Consider the following 19387-nt stretch of genomic DNA (forward strand, 5'->3'; position numbering starts at 1 on the left):
AAAGCCAGAGGGGAGTGGAAACTCACAAGGCCATCGAACCATCTGCTTAGAACTGGCACAGGAGACTGCTGCTCACCTTTCATTGGTCAAAGCAGGACATGGTTGAGTCTGTTTATGGGGCAGATAGGTATATTCTTTCCGCAGGAAGGTACTGTAGGAGTCCTCAAAGGGTTAAGAACCTGACATAGTCTCACGAGGATGCAGGTTCGATCCCTAACCTCACTCAGTGGATTAAGTATCCAGCATTGCCATAAGCTGTCGCAGATGCAGCTCAGATCCAGTGTTGCTGGTGGCTGTGGCATAGGCCTGCAGCTGCAGTTCGGATTCAGCCCCTAGCCTGGGAACCTCCATGTTACAGGTGTGGCCTTAAAAAAAAAAAAAAAAAAAAAAAGGCATTGTAATAGGCAGGGATAACTTTCTGCAAAAGAGGGCATCAAAAAATCAATAACTGGGAATTATAATGCGTTTAGTTCCAAGAAGCATAACGTATTTGGTGACATACGACTAAAATATCTCATTGGATGTTCAGAACATTGATAAATTGGTGCTTCTAAGGAAGAGACTTGGGTGTCTGAAGAGTAAGGACAAGAGGGAGGTTTCTCACTCTATGTCTTTTGAATATTTTAAATGAGATCTAAGTAAATATAGTGCCCATTAAGAATATTTACCTGAAATGAGAATTTAAAGTGAGGGGTGTGAGCCTTCTATTTTGAATTATGTTATTACTAGAGAGACACTTGGGGAACCAATAGTTATTTCTGGAGAGTGGATCGAGGGAAAGGCCGGAGGGGTGAGACACTTAGATATTTTGTTTAGGTCCTGTTATGTATTTATTTTTAAAAAGATGAAAATAAGGAGTTCCCGTTGTGGCTCAATGGTACTGAACCTGAATAGTATCCATGAAGATGTGGGTTCGACCTCTGGGCTCACTCAGTGGGTTAAGGATCTGGTGTTGCTGTGAGCTGTGGTGTAGGTCACAGACACAGCTAGGATCCTGCATCGCTGTGGCTGTGGTGTAGGCTGGCAGCTGCAGCTCCCATTCGACCCCTAGCCTGGGAACCTCCATATGCCACCGGTGTGGCCCTCAAATTAAAAAAAAAAAATCGATCTATCAATAAAACAGATTTCTGCTTCCAAGAAGATGGAAGATGTGCTTTTCCCCATTTCTTCATCTAAAACCCTAGATATTCTACTTAAAACCAACATTCAATTAATACTGAAAGATGGAGAGAAGGCAGGCCAGCTGGACACATAGAGAGCTAAGAAGTGACATGGTCATTGGTTTCCTGAGTTCTCTTTTTGCCTCTTACAGCCCAGACTTGAACTAAAGAAGCCAGTGACGGAAGACATAGTCACATACTGAGTTATGAGGAGTCGTTCTGGCTCATACATGATCTGGCCTGAACTTTATGTTGGCTAGAACAACCTGTCTTTTGGTCTGTCAGACACGCTTTGTACACTTGCTTTAACCATTAAAGGAAAGAATGCATTGAAAGATCAAGATGGGGTGACCGTGGCTCGAACATTCAAAGTGGAGCCAGGAGGCCACTGTCGATGCGGTTTCAGACACATTCCTGCATCACTGAGAACTTGAATTTTCTGCACTGTATCAAACTCAAAGGACACCACCTCGAGATATTGTTCTTAAAACGATATCTGCTGGAAGCTGCCAGCAGCAACCTTAGGGTCTCAAGCTCTCTTTGTGAAACTATGCAACCATTTCAGGTCCCAGCCAATTCTTACTGTTTAACAGCATCCTTACTGTTTGCAGTTCCAATTCCAATTCTTGATAAATAACTCACGTAACTAACAGTAACCTTGTGGGTTTTGCCTATGTAAGCTGCCCTCGTTTGGAGTACAGGGGAACACGATTCAAGTGCTTCTTGAATCTGTGTCTCCCAGGCTATATGTCTCAACTTGGCTCTAATGAAACTCTCTTCTATTCCCATTATAGATTGTTTATTGTTATTTCTGTTGACACCAGCAACACAGAAAATACAATAGGAGCAGACCAAAAAAAAAAAAAAAAAAAAAAAAAAAGGGAAAGCTCCAAGAAAATCCTGTTTTCTCCAGCCAAAGAAAGAGGAAAGGGACCGTCCAGAAAGACAGAAAATGTTTAGACAATAACCATTTTTTCAGCCAAACACCACAAAAAATGCGTGGTCCCGCTCCCACCCTGCCAGTGAGGACGCAGTGGAGAACCTATACCTCTGTCTTGCGAGGCTGTATCAAGGCGCTCTCAAACACCCTAATGGGGCACAGTCAGAGCCAGCCAAGGAGGGAGCCTTGCCCTCCCCCTTCACTGGCCTGTAAAAATCCCCTATTTCCCCCCCCTCTGCCCCCGCCCCAAGACAGTGGAGATTACATATGGGGAGCCAGGTCATCCACCCTCACCCAACAGTAACAAGACTCGCCCTTCCCGAGGCATCAGAAGAGGCTGCATGGGGAACCTGGCAGTAGCAAGGTGGTCCCTGCTGTCCCCCCACCCCACCTCTTGCCAGATCAGTATCAGAAAAGCCACTGCCAAACAGGAGGTTTAAATAAGATGCAGAGTCTTAGAACATATTTTGATATACAGCTTTCTATCAATTTCCTGTGGCTGTTGCAACAAATGACCACAAACCGTGTGGCTTCCTCTGAAGGCCAGAAGTTGGGCAGAAAGGTGCTGGCAGGGCAGCTCTCCCTCTGCAGGCTTTGGGGAGAATCTGCTCTTTGCCTCGTCCAGCCAATGGTGGTGGTCGGCATTCTTTGACTTGTGGTTCCTTCACTCCAATCTCTTCCTCTGTGTTTACCTTGTGTAGATAGACATATCTATATATGGCCTCTTTAAGGACACTTGGCATTAAATTTAAGTCCCATCTGGATAATACAGGATGGTCGCATCTCAGGATACTTAATTCCATCACCTCTGCCAAGACCCTTTCCCCAAATAAGGACACACTGACTCATTCCAGGGTCATGACTCATGCATGTATCTTCTGAAGACACACCATTCAATCCATTTTAAGGTTTAGCTCAATTCTATCACAATCTCAGCAAGATGTTCCATAAAGACAAGATTATTCTAAAATATGGAAAGGAAAAGAATTTATTTATTTTTAAAAAATTGTAATTAAAGTATAGTCGATTAAAAATATTCTGTTCATGGAGTTCCCGTCGTGGCTCAGTGGTTAACGAATCCGACTAGGAACCATGAGGTTGTGAGTTTGATCCCTGACCTTGCTCAGTGGGTTAAGGATGCGGCGTTGCCGTGAGCTGTGGTGTAGGTCACAGACGCGGCTCGGATCCCGCATGGAGGTGGCTCTGGTGTAGGCCGGCGGCTACAGCTCCGATTGGACCCCAAGCCTGGGAACCTCCATATGCCACGGGAGCGGCCCAAGAAATGGCAAAAGACAAAAAAAAAAAAAAAAAAAAAAAAAAAATCTGTTCATTTCTGCTGTACAGCAAAGTGACCCAGGTATACATATATATATTCTTTTTCTCATATTATCTTCCACCGTGGTCTATTACAAGTGATTGACCATAGTTCCCTGTGCTATACAGCGGGAAGGAAAAGAATTTAGAAGAGCTAAAACAATTTTGAAAAATAAGAATGAAATGAAAGAATTCAGTACACTGGGTTTGAAGGCATTGGATGAATGCGGTAATCAAGACTGTGTGATGCTGGTGGGAGAACAGACACATAGATGAACAGAACACAGCGGAGAGCCTCAAAATAGACTCACAAAAATGTGCCCTACTGGTTTTACAAAAAGCCCCTCTCCCTCAAAAAAAAGAAAAGAACGAAAAGAAAAGAATGGTCATTCTGGAGCAACTGGACATCCATAGGCAAATCTATGAAAAGCCAACCTAAGTCTCACATTTTATAGAGAACTGGAGTTCCTGCTGTGGCGTAGTACATTAAGAATCTGACTGCAGTGGCTTGGGTTGCTGCAGATGTGGGGGTTCAATCCTTGGCCTGGTACAGTGGGTTAAATGATCCGGCATTGCCACAGCTATAGCATAGGTTGCAGCTGTGGCTCAGATTCAGTTCTTTGCCTGGAAACTTCCATATGCCAGGGGTGCGGCCATAAAAAAGACAGACAGACAGAAAGAAAATTAACTCAAAATGATCATGAATACATAAAATGTACAATTATAAAACTCCTAGAAAAAAATCATAGGAGAGTATTTTCAGGATCCAGGGCAGAGTTATTCGTCTTGACACCAGAAAGTATAATCTATAAAAGGAAAAATTGATAAATTAAAAATTGAAAAATTGAAATATTAAAAATTCGTCTGTGAAAGACTCTCTTAAGAGGAAGAAAAGGCAAGATACATATGGGGAGAAAATATTTACAAACTACATAGCTGACAAAGGACAAATAGCTGGAATATACAAAGAATGTTCAAAAAAAAAGAGTGGAAAAAACCAAACAATCCAGTTAGAAAGTGGGCAAAAGATACAAAGAGACATTTCACCAAGAAGAATATACAAATATCAATAAACATATGAAAAAATGTTCAACCTCGTTAGCTGTAAGGGAAATGAAAATTGTAACCACAAGATATTTCTACCCACCTATCAGAATAGCTAAAATAAAATAGTGACCACAGCAAATAACGGCAAGGATGTCGAGACACTGGATGATTCATACATTGCTGGTGGGAATGTAAAATGGTTCGGCCATGTAAAAAAGCTTGGAAATTTCTTAAAAACCTAAACATGCGACGATCATTACACACCAATTGCATCCCTAGGCATTTATCCGAGAGCAATGAAGACTTCTGTGTACACAAAAGCCTGCATAGAAATGTTTAGAGCAGCTTATTTGTAAAAGCTAAAAATAGGAAACAATCCAGATGTATTTCAGCGGGTGACGGTTAAACAAACCGTGATACAGCCGTCCTTTGGAACACCGCTCAACAATAGAAAAGAACCGACTGCGGATCCGCACGATAACCTGGACGAACTCCCCAGAGAATTAGGCGGAATGAAAAAAGCCCATCCTCAAAGGTGACATACTGCATGATTCCATTTATGCACCAAATTTAAAAAGACACAATCACAGGAATGGAGAACAGATTAGCAGTGGCCGGGGTTTGTGGGGAAGGTGAGAGGCATGTGGATGTGGCTAGAAAAGGGCCACATGAGGGGTCCTTGGGATAATGGAAACGTTCCGTATCTTGACTGAACTGATGCTGATGGCCTGACTGTGAGGTTGTCTTATTGATGTGCAAGATGATACCATCAGAGGAAACTGGGTAAGGGGCAAAAGGGATCTCTCTCTCTTGGAGTTCCTGTCGTGGCGCAGCAGAAACAAATCCGACTAGGAACCATGAGGTTTCAGGTTCGATCCTGCCCTGATCAGTGGGTTAAGGATCCGGCGTTGCCATGAACTGTGGTGCAGGTCCAAGACACAGCTCGGATCTGGCATTGCTGTGGCTGTGGTGTAGGCCGGAGGCTACAGCTCCAATTAGACCCCTAGCTTGAGAACCTCCATATGCTGCGGAGGTGGCCCTAAAAAGACAAAAAACAAAAACAATAAAAGGGGCTCTCTCTCTCTCTCTGTTATTTCTTAGGATTGAATGTGAATCTACAATTGTTTCAAAAGCTTTAATAAAAGAACCATACTTCAATTTAAAAAACCCTGAAACAAGCCCAAATAAACTATGTGTATGTATTACTTTCATAATTAAAAATAAAAATAGGAGTTCCCGTCGTGGCGCAGTGGTTAACGAATCCGACTAGGAACCATGAGGTTGCGGGTTCGGTCCCTGCCCTTGCTCAGTGGGTTAACGATCCAGCGTTGCCGTGAGCTGTGGTGTAGGTTGCAGACGCGGCTCGGATCCCGAGTTGCTGTGGCTCTGGCGTAGGCCGGTGGCTACAGCTCCAACTGGACCCCTAGCCTGTGAACCTCCATATGCCGCGGGAGCGGACCAAAGAAATAGCAAAAGACAAAAAAAATAAAATAAAATAAAATAAAAAAATAAATAAAAATAAAAATAAAAATAAACAACCTCCTGAGAAATACATATTCGATATAAATTACGAGTTACTATTATTATTGTCACATGAGCTTTATATAATCATTAAGAACAGACAAAAAAATAAAAATAAGCCAAAGCTACAAACAAGTGCCTCTCAAACTACGAAAACAAATGGCCAGTAAGTTGTGAGACATGAGTGCCACTTGCTCCCCTTCAGGTTAGCACCGCTTTCTACTCTGAAAACAGTCTCAGTTGTACAGTAAGTTATATGATCATCTCACTGATAAACTGCTAAAAAGATGCTCACCTGCACAAAGAGTGAAAGAAAAGTGAAAAACCAAGTTAATGATTTCCCCTATGAGCTTGTTAAAGAATAAAAGGTTGCTCATTCTCACTGTGGGCAGAGGTGTGGAAAGGGTGTATCTTATGTTCTGTTGATGATCGTACAAACTGGTTCAAGATTTCTGGATGGTAATTGATCAATATGGACTAAAAACCTTTAAAAGTATAGCCTTAAATTGGTTCTTGGAAAAGACCAGTAACATTGACAAATCTTTAGCTATACAGCCAAGAAAAAAACCGAGAAGGCTCAGATTCCTAAAATCAGGAACAGAAGAGGATACATGACGACTGACTTCACAAAATAAAAAGGATTGTAAGGGAATACTATGAATTTCTCTATGCCAACCCATTAGATAATACCATTAGACATACCAAGGGACCGGGCACCTTCGCTCCTAGCTATAGACTGAAGAGAACTGAAACAGAAATGGAAACAACCCAAAAGTCCATCTAGCTGATGATCAGATAATCAAAATGTGGTATATACACATAATGGAATATTATTCAGCCATAAAAAGGAGTGAAATACTGGTACATTCTACAACAAGGATGTTTAATGGTTTTAACACACTATTTTCAGCGAAAGATGCCAGACACAAAGGGCCACATATTGTGTGATTTTACTTATATGAACTCTCTGGAAAAAGTAAATCCATAGGGACAGAAGGAACACTAGTAGTTTCAAGGGGTTGGAGGTAGGAGTTCTAGAGTTCCCATTGTAGATTAGCATGTTAAGAACCCCACTAGTATCCATGAGGATGAGGGTTCGATCCCTGGCCTCGCTCAGTGGGTTAAGGATCCCATATTGCCACAAGTTGCGGTGCAGGTGGCAGATGTGGCTTGGATCTGGCATTGCTATGGCTATGGTGTGGGCTGGCAGCTGTAGCTCTGATTCGACCCCCAGCCTGGGAACTTCCATATGCTGTGGGTGCAACCCCCCAAAAAAAAGAAGAAGAAGAAGAAGAAGAAAGTGACTGCTAAAGGTACACTGTTTCTTTGGGGGTGACTAAAATGTTCTGGAATTAAATAGTGGTGATTGTTGCATAAATCTCTGAATACACTAAACAGCAGTGAACTGAACACTTTGAAAGGATGAATTTTATGGAATTTGAATTATATCTCAAAAAATTTAAATAAAAATGTATTAAGCCAGAAAAAAGTATATTCTTAGATAGCAATTTCATATCTAGAAAATTACAACAGAATACAAAGATGATATTCAAGAATTTTCATTGAAATCTTGTATATACATTGAGGACAATCCAAATAGCAAATGTCATTAATAGAGAAATAATGGTACATGTATACATGTACTTGCAATGGAATATTATATATGTATATACATACATATGTCTAAAGATAGTAAAATCAGCATATCTTGGTAAGTGGATTACCTGTTAATGCTTATTTTCTCCTTTATACATTTCAAGTATTTTCAAAAGTCACATACTATTTTTAGAATCATAGTACAGCAAATCTCTTTTAAAAGGATCCTGGGAAAATGATACCTAGAAGGTCAAGATAGCATCAAGGAGACTAAAGCAAGAAGAATGTCACTTAGCAAAGTGGCCTGCACCGGATGTGGGAACTGACTCTAGCATCTAAGACTATCACTAGGGCTGGGCCTACCTAGCAGCCCGAAATATATGGTCATCCTTGCTGTTCTGTTTTTAGAGTGGCTCTTTCACAATTGGAACATATGAAATAGGTACTTTATAAACTAGAAAATTCCATCAAAATGTTGGCTATCACTCTCATCACAACCAGCCCCTTGGCACTGCTGAGATGGGCTTTGAGGGCAGTTCTGGAATGCCAAGGAGCCAGCTGGATCCTTGGGGTCTGTGAATAGAGCACGCTGGTTCTCAGCTCGCATTCAGCCCTCTGGTCAGCCTTTGGCTCTGTGCTGAGATGTCACATGGTGTGTTGGCTCATCGCAAAGGTTCAGGCATGGTGAGACAGGGGTTCAAATTCTGACAGACCCATCATCACCTTAGGAAAGCTGAGGAAATTGCAGTAATTCCTCTACCTGTTTCCTCTACATAGAAGGGAAGGAAATAATAATTCTCACGTCACAGGAGCGTTCTGAGGGCATATGGAATTGGGGCGTGTGAAATCGCTGTGTAGACGTAATGTCCTGCAAAGCTCAGCGGTGCGCCTTGGAGAGGAGGTGTTGATACTAGAAATGCATCTGTTCTGCAGAGTGAACCCAGAGTGGCCACCTGCAGTCGGGTTTCCTAAACTCTTTAATCTTTTTTTTTTCCCCAAATCTATAAAACAAAATTATAATAACTTCCTTACAGTGTCTTTTAATGAGAACTCAGTGAGACAGTGAGCAGGGAGGTTATCGAGCATCTGCTACGTGTCAAGGACAGATCAGGTGTTTCTAAAAATTGTGCATAACAAGTTTATTTTTAAAAGGCATGTAGACAATAAACAATGTAAACATTCCATTCAATCTTAACTCTGCCAAGGATCCTCTGTCCTAGACTTGTTCCATTAAGTTCTAGTCTCTAAACATCTCAAATTCAATAATTGTCATCTTCGTGAGTGTTGGTTACTTCTGTTAAATGGAACAGTTGTTTTCTGGTTTTTGGCTTACATTTTTGAGGATTTCTATTAAACCTTGTCCTGATACCGTCCCACTTAGCTGTCCATACTGTGCTATCTGTATCAGGTAGTCCTCTCCTGCTTTAGTTTCTCAGGCTTTGCAAGTGCTAAGTTACTTAACCAGGCCCAGGCTGACTGATCCAGAACTTGGGCTGAGATACTGTTTCTCATTTCTGCTCCCCTGTGCTTTGCTTCTTCTTTTGCTGCATCGCCAGGATCTCTGTGCTTCCTCTGCAGCTCGGCCAGCTTCAGCTTCCTCAGTGCCTCAAGCACCCCCTTGCCATGGTGTGACCTTCGGGGGTGAGCAGTCACGGCCCTGCTCCAGACCACACCAAGGTAATTTTTTGATATGATGGTAAATAAATGTAAGGCCTGTTTTCCCCCAAATTACCCTTGGATATTAGGACGTTGTCTTATGTTCAGGTTCTTACAGTGTTTCCTATATTATGGGATGTTCTTGCAGGTATTTTATTTTTGAACAGCAAAGGACCATTTGAGAAATACACACTGACTTAGATCAAAATGACCCAATGGATGCTGGTTTTGAACACAGAGGTCATCTGACGTAATCCATGAAACCAGGAAGCGACATTCCAGGATGGTTAACTAGCTCATAACATGCCCGATCTTGAGTCAGCATCTGCAGAAGGGTTATCACATTCACCGTATCTTTGGTGAAGTCATTTCTCTGGTGCAGTGAAGCGCGTCAAGACAGGTGATTGGTTCAGATTATTGTACAGGCTCCACTCTCCCCCCTGCCTTTGGATGAGCAGGACATAAAAAAGTGGCTGATGTAGGCCTGCCATCAGTTCCTTGGTCCCCTGTCCTCTCCTTCCCAGAGGACCCTGTTGCCTGACCTGATCCGGAAGTGCCCAGTGGTCTCCAAAGGTCACCAGGTTTCCCCCCACCCACCACCCCCCCAGGGCCAGCCCTTCATACACGATGCTCGCTTGGCCGCTGGAGCCCTGGCAGGTCTCCTCCCAAACTACTGAGTGAGAGGAATGTCTGTTTTTGTACTTGCTTGCCAATGCATGTCTATTTATCTGGTGGGGTTTGGTCCAACATTTTTGAGGTTGTGGGAGAGGGGATTTATAATTCCCTATGTGCCTCTAACCGTAAGAGATTACCAATAGTTACCAAACCGATGTTTTCCGAATGGCAAGACTTACTTAAGTCAGAAGGCAATGTCACTGTCTCTCTCCCTGAGACCGTAAATTCCTTTAAGGTAGGGACCCATGCCCTTTGGAGGAGCCTCTTTCACATGCCTCGTGTAGTGCTTTGTGCAAAAGTAACATAGGCAGCAGATACGTTCATTTGGAATAAAGCTTCCTATGTTCAAATCCTGGCTCTTGCATCCATTGAGAAACTTTGGGGAATTACTTCAACTCACTAGGCCTCAGTTTCCTCTTCTGAAAAATGGAAATGGTGACAGTGGAATCCACTTTGTAGGGCTCTTGTGCAGATTAAAGCAATAGAAATGAAGTATTCAGAACAGGGCTTGATTTTCAATAAACATGGGCTCTTCTGAGTAAGTAGGTGGAAAATGTTGGTTATGTGAATGAAGAGTAGTAGCACAGGGTTCCGATAATTGCACAAGAGCTCTGTCCAGGCCAGCTACCATCATGTAGTCAGTTGCCATAAATCTGCTACCGGTTCCAAGAAATACATCCATCAACAAATCCACCTGCAATGCACATGAAACCACCCCTGGCAGGGCTGGAGGCGGGCTGCACAGCCAGCTCCTGCATCTCCCCTTCCTGCTTCTTGGCCTAAGCCAGCAGAACACTTTCAGAGTGGGCCACCGGGCTCCAGTTCCAGCTCATCTGTCATGGGTCCTGTTTTTTTCCCACACTAAGTGACCTCCCCCCAGGAGGCTGATTCGGGCGATTGGTAGATCTCCTTCTTGGTTCCATTCCATCTCATGATTTCACGCGTCTCCTTTCCCCTAATGATGCTAAGTGGTTCCCAGAGGGTGAACTGGAATGAGAACAGGGTGCTTGTCAACGCTTGGAAAATAATGGCTTTTCCCATCAGAGTTGGGTTTGGCAACTGCTCTGTGGTCGGGCGAACATGTGTAGTGCTTGTACTATTTGCAGCATCACATGAGTTTCCACACACGTGCCCAGAGGCACCGGCACTCACTCCAAAGGGGATCTATGTGGGGTGGTGCACGCACCCCATGTTCACATACATGTGTTCACAAGGCCTCCCCTTCCCTGCTCAGATTCCTAACTTATCCTAAAATGACCCTGCCTCGGCAGAGGCGGGGGCAGGTTGCGGGGGGGGAGGCGATCCACAGCCATCTTCTCATCGGGTTTGCTGTATCTTTGTTTTGAATCCTGGGGCCCTTATGTTCACATTTGTTCCCAGCCTCTCTGCCCGCTGGACTCCCGTTCCTGCCTCCTCCACCTGGGAGGGCGCCCCACACCTGTATAAGGCCCAGGTGTGTGAGCGTGTGCTGGGCCCACGGGGATGACTTGCTCGACATGTAACATCACGGGCCCTTCATGTCCAATCAGGAGGAATCCAGGATGTTCTGCCGCCCTGACCCTCCTCTCCACCGGCCCCAGGCGTGAGGGTGAGGACCGGCTGAGACTCCACCTCCCCAGGGCTGACTGCCTCATCTTGGTTGTAATTTCTCTCAGGAGACCGTGCCCCTGGAGCCCCAAAGCCTTTAGGGTCTGTTGCTGCCCCCATTCTTGAGACAGTCCAACTTATTAGGTGAACCCATGGGTTCGGCTAACCACGAACACACCTCGGAGCCGACGTGGCTTGTCCCGTGTGCCAAGAGAGCAAGCGTGCCCGTGGGGTCTGTCAGGAGGAGGAAGGCCTCTCCTCCTTATCTGGGAGGGTGATGACATGGCCCTACCTCTGCCACACAAAGGAGGCTATTTATAGTTATCGGCTATGGACACTTAGGTGTGTCTCTATAAATAGAACTTTCCAGAAAAACCTTCCAAGCCAATTTTCTTATCTGTCCCCTAAATAATGTTGACTGACAGGGAGAGGCAAAGCCATATTAGCTCTTCCCCAGAAAGTAGAAGGCATGGCTGATCTTCGACGGGTGAGATGTTAATGAGTTTGTGTAGGTGCACTCCCGGCCAGGGAGGAATGAGAGGTAAACACTGTCTAAGAGACGTGAACTCTCTCACCCGGCACCTATGTTTTTCCTCCACTAATTATGCCCTGGCTGTGGCAGAGAGAGCAGATAATGCAGGTAAAACATGCCTGTGTTCTGGTTGTCAAGGAGATGGGGGATCTGCTTGCTTTGGTCTGTGCACAGGCAAATTTAGCAAGGCCCAGCATCTAGATTTCTGGACTTTTACCAAATCTCTGCATCCTTGCTTCAGAGCTTCGTTGAGTTCAGTGATTTTAGCATGTTCTTTTCTTTCCATGGTTCTCTTCTCTCCACCACCCCCTCTACCTGTGAAACTGCTGACATAAAATGAAACCCTCTGTGGCAAAGGAGCTTTGCCAGGCACCCAGACTGGGTGTCGGCGAGCCCCTGGAATGGCAGAGCCGGGCGAGGTGACCATCCACAGCCCAACTCCTGGCGTCCACTCCTCAGGACTGTGAGGGGAGCAGCGACTTCCTCAACCCACTGACTGGCTGGTTCAAAGGACAGGTGACAAGCAAAAAAGTGATTTTAGAAGGATGGCGTCAAAGGGGTTTGGAGCCAGAGAGGAACATGCAGGATCTGAGAGCAGGAAAGCTGAACCACAGAAGCTGTTGATATGTTTCTATGTCAACCGGGTCTCTCCGATGCTGGAAGGCTAGGGTCTGCCTGGCAGGAAGCTGCGGAAGCTTGTGGGACCCACCAGGCCAGGGTGAACCTTGCTGGCTGCGCTGCTTTTCCTGGGATCATCTCTGGGGGAGCCTGTTTCCCCTTGGTTGACTGGTAAATCATTACAGAGCCATGACTGGAGTATGTGCGAACGTTCCCCTGGTTCATTAGCCTTGGACACAAATGAGACTGTCAAACCTTGGGATCAAATTTTGTTTGCTCAGCTGTGCTCCCCGGGGGCTTCTTTCACAGTCCTAGCTCCTCGCGCATCTCTGAGAGCTCCGAGGCCCTGTCTTACATGCTCCACGGTCAGCCGAGCTGTATGGAAATAGCAGCCTGTCATCCGTGAGCTGCCATTTGAGGGGGGTCCCCCCTCCGCCAAAGCTGGCGGAAGTTTAGTCGGGGTCAGGGTTGAGGCACATCGGACCTTTTGGCTTCAGGGCACACCCCCTACCACCAGAGGGGAGCGCTGGGGGGAGTCCTTTCCCTCGCACTGCGCTTCGTCTCTGGGACTTCCTCTCCCCGAGGAGGCAGCCACCCTTCCTGCAGTCTGTCTTCTTCTAGCCTTGCCTCTCCCATTCCAGTTCACCAGCTGAGGAAGCCAAGTTCAAAGAACTTTTTTTTTTTTTTTTTTTTGCAGATGACTGGAGCAAAAAGTACAGATAAACGTAGAAGAATGTGATGGCAGGCGTGCAGACGAGGGCCTGGGGGACCAAATGAAGGGGCAGGCATAGCAAGTGCTGGGGAGAGGCAAGCGGGGCTGGCGAGAATGCTGAGAGGTGGGATCACGGCAGACGTGGGGGGACACACACGTGCTTCCACAGCAACCGGGCTTTCCTCCGACGGCCTCCCACAATTACGGGGCCTTGTAATTGCTCTTTCAGCCGTCTCTCCACTAATCTACGTGCTTCAGAGACTGACGCTTTAATCTCTGTATTCCCAGAACCCAGCTCAGTTCCTGATACATAACAGGTGTTCAAAACACAGAAGACTGGCTCGGGCAGAGACAGGGAGGCCCAACAGGCACACTGTGGGCCAGGGGCAGTGAGCACAACTGCTGGGTTTAAAATGGTGGCTCTGTTGTAAATCAACCAAACTTCAATAAAAGAAAGTGTAATTTAATTTTAAAAATGATGGATACGTGTAGGGAAGTGATAGAGAGTCAGCCTTGAGTACCTTGGTTTCACTTAACAATGAGTCAGAAGCTGAAATCAATCCTTGAGTGTGGCTCCAACCCCAGGGCTGGAGGATTGATTTGCAGAAGGTGCGCGTAGAATGGCTGAGGTGGGGGAGAGGAGGAGGCGCGGGCTGAGGGCCTCGTGCAGAAGGTGTTGTAGGCAGTGGGCATGAGAAGTGGGGGGAAGGGGGCAGAGCAAAGCGGGAGGCTGGATGAGCAGGAATCAGGCTGGATTCACCCGGGTGCTCCACTGACCGTCCGTTCATAAGCTCGTGTAGGCTTGATTCACTGGGCTGCGCCAGTGCCCTTGCTAAGTGCTCCTCTCTGTCCACTGCCAGGTGACAGCTGCAGGTCTCACCGCAGTCAGAGGGTGGCCGTGTGGACCCTGGCTTCAGTCCACTGCCAGGTGACAGCTGCAGGTCTCACCACAGTCAGAGGGTGGCCGTGTGGACCCTGGCTTCAGTTCCCACTGGTTCATGGCTCCATTCTGCCTCCGTGGTTCCCGGCGATTTATTTAACGTCTCTAAACCTCACTCCGGCTGGCTAGCAGATGATACCTGAATATTTCTTAAGCACCTGCCTATGTGTTCAGCATCGTGATAGTAGGAGACTGAGATAGATAAGACCCCATCTCATCCTCTAGCATCCCAAAGACAACTTTGGGGGGAAAGGAAATTTGTAAACTGTGCTGCTTCACAGAATATGGTAACCGTGTGGACAGAAGGATGATGTCGGGGCATGGAAACCAGACAAAGGGATTAACACTGCCTGGGGAGCCAAGAGAGATGCCATAGAGAAAGTGGAAATTTAACCGGGGTTCAAAAAGGAGAAATTTGGAAGATGAGTGGAGGGAGGAAGAAAAAGAACTTCAGACAAAAGGAACAAACATACAAAAGCACAAAGGGCAAAGACACACTTCCTTTTCAGGGTTACTGCAGGATGGACCGAGGCACCTACATGCCCAGTGTCAGGGCGGCGAGGTCAGGGCAAGCATTCAGCACGTCAGCAAACGCTAGCTTCCTCCCTGGCCTCTGATTCCCAGCTGGATCTTCTCTAGACAGCTTGCTGCTCAAACCAAGAACACGGAGGAACGGCTCAGAAAAGAGAGGGGAAAGAAGGCAGGGGTTCTAAGACCAAGGCTTTTATGGTCGGGGTTAATGAGTAAGTGGAGAGCGTAAAACAAGTGTCTGCCAAGGATGCCAACAGAGGTCACTCAGGGTAAAAGAAGCAGAAACAACCGGGTTCATGTCACATGAGCCCAGGGATGAAAAGTCTCAAGAATGAGTGGTCGGTTATGTCGTATGTAATAAGAGGTCAAAAAAGGGAAGAACACACCAGGGCTGCTTCCAGTGGCCTTCAGCATCCTCCTCAGAGGTTTCCATGGCAACCGCTTCAGCCACTGTCAAGGACTGGGTCTCCAGTGTCTGCCCACAGCTCCAGAAACGTGTCCTCTTCCTCTGGAGTCCCCATTGCCTTCTGCGAGCCCCTACCCTGCCAGGTCCCAGGAGATCCCAGGGAGGTAGGAGCAAGATCGATCCACTCTCCCAGGACAGCCTCACCCACCCGAATCTTCTGATGATTACGGTGTCCACACAGGAGAGCCCCACTGTCATGAAGGGCAGTGGCTTTGCCAACCCAGAGTCAGCCTCGAGGAGGAATTTCGTAAAATGGAGACCAAGACAAACAAAGTCTCCCTGTGTTACTTTTGCAGCTGGGATTGGTCTGCAAACTACCTGTCGGCGCAGTTCTCCCTGGAGATGACCTTAAAGGACTCAGACCTCAAATATTTAATGACAAACAAATATGGTTGTCAAGATAAAGCCCTGTGATACTGGGTCACTTGCAAATTCACTGTTAAGTAATGAGGCCACATTAAACTCTGACAGAAGTCCACCTATTACAGTTCCTATTACAAAACTCAGGTTGCTGACGGTTCCTAAAAACTACAGATTAGTAGCCCTGCCCTTGCTTGAATCTTATGTCAGCGCATCAGGGTATGGTCTCCCTTTGCTTTATTCATAGCTGAAACCCTGTAGAGGGGAATAAAATAGCACTTTCTCCTGCAAGTAGGGTAATACAATGGAGAAGACCAATAAACATACTAGGAGAGTTCCTTTTTTTCTTGCCTCTTCTTTGCCCCATATTTTCTAAAACTTAGATTGTGAATCAAATCTGAAGAACTACTCTAAGATAGCAAGGTAAACAGCCAGGTTAATCTTTAAATCACTTTTGGTTGATTGGTACATTCAAACTTTGAACAAAATGGACTTCAATAAAGATAAAAGACAGAAGGGGCTCTTAATCTAATTTTGGTGGAGAAACAGACCAAAAGCAAGAGGTTAAGGAGGAAGTATTTTGTAAGGAAAAACAAGCCATTATCAGGGGTTGGTAAACAGAGCAGGGAGAGCCGAAAACTGCTTGTGAAAGAGAAGCTCTTCCTCAGGGACTGGGCTCTGTGCTCACTGTGGTTCCCATTCTGCTGCGCCTTCCTCTCTCCACGTCGGGCACCAGCTCGCCACAAGGTACCAAACGCTCATCTAGCATCTGCTAATTGCTAAGTGGTGTACTTAGCACGAGGCGTATAGAAAGCAGCACGATAGTCTAAAACCCTCTTTCTCGTCATCTACCTCAGAAATGACTCTGACTTGGCACTGGGTGAGGGCCCCCATCACAGGCACATATAACACCCCCACTGTCTCTTTCACCTGCTCTTGTGTTTCCTTGGTGAGTAACTGTCTCCCTACAAACTACAAGCCCTGAGAGGGCAGTGACTCTTAGAGAGTTGATCCCATCTGTATCTGGAGCATCTAATACAGCGCATGACATAGACAGCAGGTCTTCCATAAATTATGAATGAATGAATGAGAAAGTAATGGAAGGACAAATGCCATCCCTGGGCCACTGAAATGACTAATTCCTCCTTCTTCTAGAATAGCGACGGAAGGCTGCCATTCTAATACCAGCTCACTCTCCCCTCCCTTCTCTCCTTTCTTTCTCCTCTCCTCTTACTGCCAGGTGATGCTTGACTCCTTCTCCCTCCAACCAGCCCCTCAAATATTAAAATGACAACATCGTCAACCACCACAAAATGCACTCTTTGAGTGTCTGCATCCTGGAGGAGGTGGTGGTGCCGATGCAGGCTGTATGGACACAGCTCACGTCCTCTGTGGTGCTGTACGGGGTTTTTATGTAATAGGAACATGACGCTTGGCATGTTGTCAGTTTGAAAAGAGAAGCCATGCCTTTTTGTGGCTTTGAATTCAGACCAATTTTTCTTCATCTTTGAAGATGAAGAGCCCTATAAGCAAAGCAAGTCAAAATGAGCCTGCATGCTTCAAGCCCTATGCGTGGCAGGAAGAATGCTGCGCCCGTGATGTTGTTTAGAGAGACTTGGTAATTGCTGCACTGGAGAGCCGACATTTGCAGAACTCAATTGTGTGGCGTCCGACTGAGTAAGTTAGCAAAATAAAGACAGATGGCAATGGATTAACTCCAACACGCCCACCAGATGATGGCAGCCAACATGGAGCACTGCGGAGCGCTCTAAAAAAGCGCTTTCTGGGAGATGGGAGAGTTCCCCAAGCACCACCATTAGACGCCACCTAGTGACTCCCTGAAACATTGCATCGTGTGTAGACTGAGGAAACAGCCTAAGGGGGCTGTGCCACACATAGATTGACCTCGTTTAACAGGAAAAGAGGGAGAGAGAGATACCAGATCGTGGACGCCTTGTGAATTTATAGTAGCTCAATGTTCAGTTCACTGAGAAACAATGGTTGAATTCTGTATTCTGCCTCTTATGTTTAGGGGGAAAAAGAGATAAAGAACACAAATTCTGTGAGACAGGCAACCATCTTTCATCCAGAAATAAATGACCCAGAGACAGATAAAAGATTAGGAAAGGGAGTTCCTGCTGTGGCTCAGCAGAAACAAATCTGACTAGTATCCATGAGGACGCAGGTTTGATCCCTGGCCTCGCTCAGTGGCTTGAGGATCTGGTGTTGCCGTGAGCTGTGGTGTAGGTCGCAGATGCAGGCTCGGATCCTGCATTGCTATGGCTCTGGCGTAGGCTGGTGGCTATAGCTCGGATTCAGCCCCTAGCCTGGGAACCTCCATATGCTGCATGTGTGGCCCTGAAAAGACAAAAAAAAAAAAAAAAAAATTAAGGACAATTTATGCACTGGGATCCTGGCTTTATAAAGTTAAAACCTAGGATATGAATCATTCATTTCAAGTACCAGCTCCAACTGACTAGCAGAAGCTCTCGGGCAGTGGGTTGTGAAGTGGGCTCCAGGCTCCTGGTTGGGACCTTGTGGTCCTTGAGGTTGTCTGCCTTTAGCTGCGGGTGAGGAGCCTGGCAGTGCCTGGGTCTGCATTAGACAACTGTGTATCAGGCTATCAAATCTCCTGATTTGTTTAAGAACCTGTACTCTTGACTGTCTGAGGGCAGAAGCTGAAATGTGCAGAGAACACACAGAAAAGGTGATGGCTTTCCATGTAAAGGAGAGATGGAGAAGTAATCTGAGCAGTTTTGTCAGGTTCTGCCAAACCCGGGTTTCATTATATTTCTCCCTCCACCGTGGAAGGTGGTGTTTGGTTGGCAGTTTATACCCTGGCATATATAATTTAGGGCTTATAGTCATTGAATATGTGCCAAGAACTTGGTGCCGAGACACAGATTATTTCTAACTATAGATTTATTTCACAATGAAGGTCTAGACAATTTCATTACAGGCAGACCTCAGAGATACTGCAGGTTCAGTTCCAGACAACCGCAATAAAGCAAAGAAAGCAAGTCACATGAACTTTTTGGTTTCCTAGTGCCTATTAAAGTCATGTCTACACTATAGAGTAGTCTGTTAAGTGCGCAAGAGCATTATGTTTCAGAAACAATGTACGTTTCTTTCTTTCTTTCTCTCTTTCTTTCTTTCTCTCTTTCTTTTTTTTTTTTTTTTTTTTTTGCTTTTTAGGGCTGCACTCACAGCACATGGAAGTTCCCAGGCTAGGGGCTGAGTCGGAGCTACAGCTGCTGGCCTACACCACAGCTCACAACTACTCGGGATCCGAGCTGCGTCTGTGACCTATACCACAGCTCATGGCAATGCTGGATCCCTGACCCACTGAGCAAGGTAAGGAATCGAACCCACATCCTCATGGATACTAGTCAGATTTGTTTCCACTGCCACAACGGGAACTCCTAGATAGATAGATAGATAGATAGATAGATAGATAGATAGATAGATATCTTAATTTAAAAATACTTTATGGCTTAAAAATGGTAACTATATCTGAGCCTTCAGGGGAAGTGGTAAGGTCAGAGATCTCTCATCACAGATCACCATAACAAAAGTAAAATGATGAAAAAGTTTGAAAAAGCGTGAGAATTACCAAAAATGTGACACAGAGAAAGAAAGTAAACAAATGCTGTTAGAAAATGGCACCAATAAACTTATTTGATGCAGGGTTGCCACAAACCTGGAATTTAGAAAATGTAACATCTGTGAAGT

General features: G+C 45.6%; 1 long non-coding RNA gene across 3 annotated transcripts in view; it reads right to left on the reverse strand.

Moving 5' to 3' along the window:
- The window catches only part of LOC102167197 (uncharacterized), a 153034-nt gene that overhangs the window by 93669 nt on the left and 39978 nt on the right, over nt 1-19387 (reverse strand). The gene's annotated exons all lie outside the window — the stretch shown is intronic.

This window comes from Sus scrofa, chromosome 11 (assembly GCF_054392235.1).
Source record: "Sus scrofa isolate SSC_HxYL_T2T_F1_AM1 chromosome 11, Sscrofa_HxYL_maternal_Yorkshire_Landrace_v2.0, whole genome shotgun sequence".
Classification (NCBI taxonomy): Eukaryota; Metazoa; Chordata; class Mammalia; order Artiodactyla; family Suidae; genus Sus; species Sus scrofa.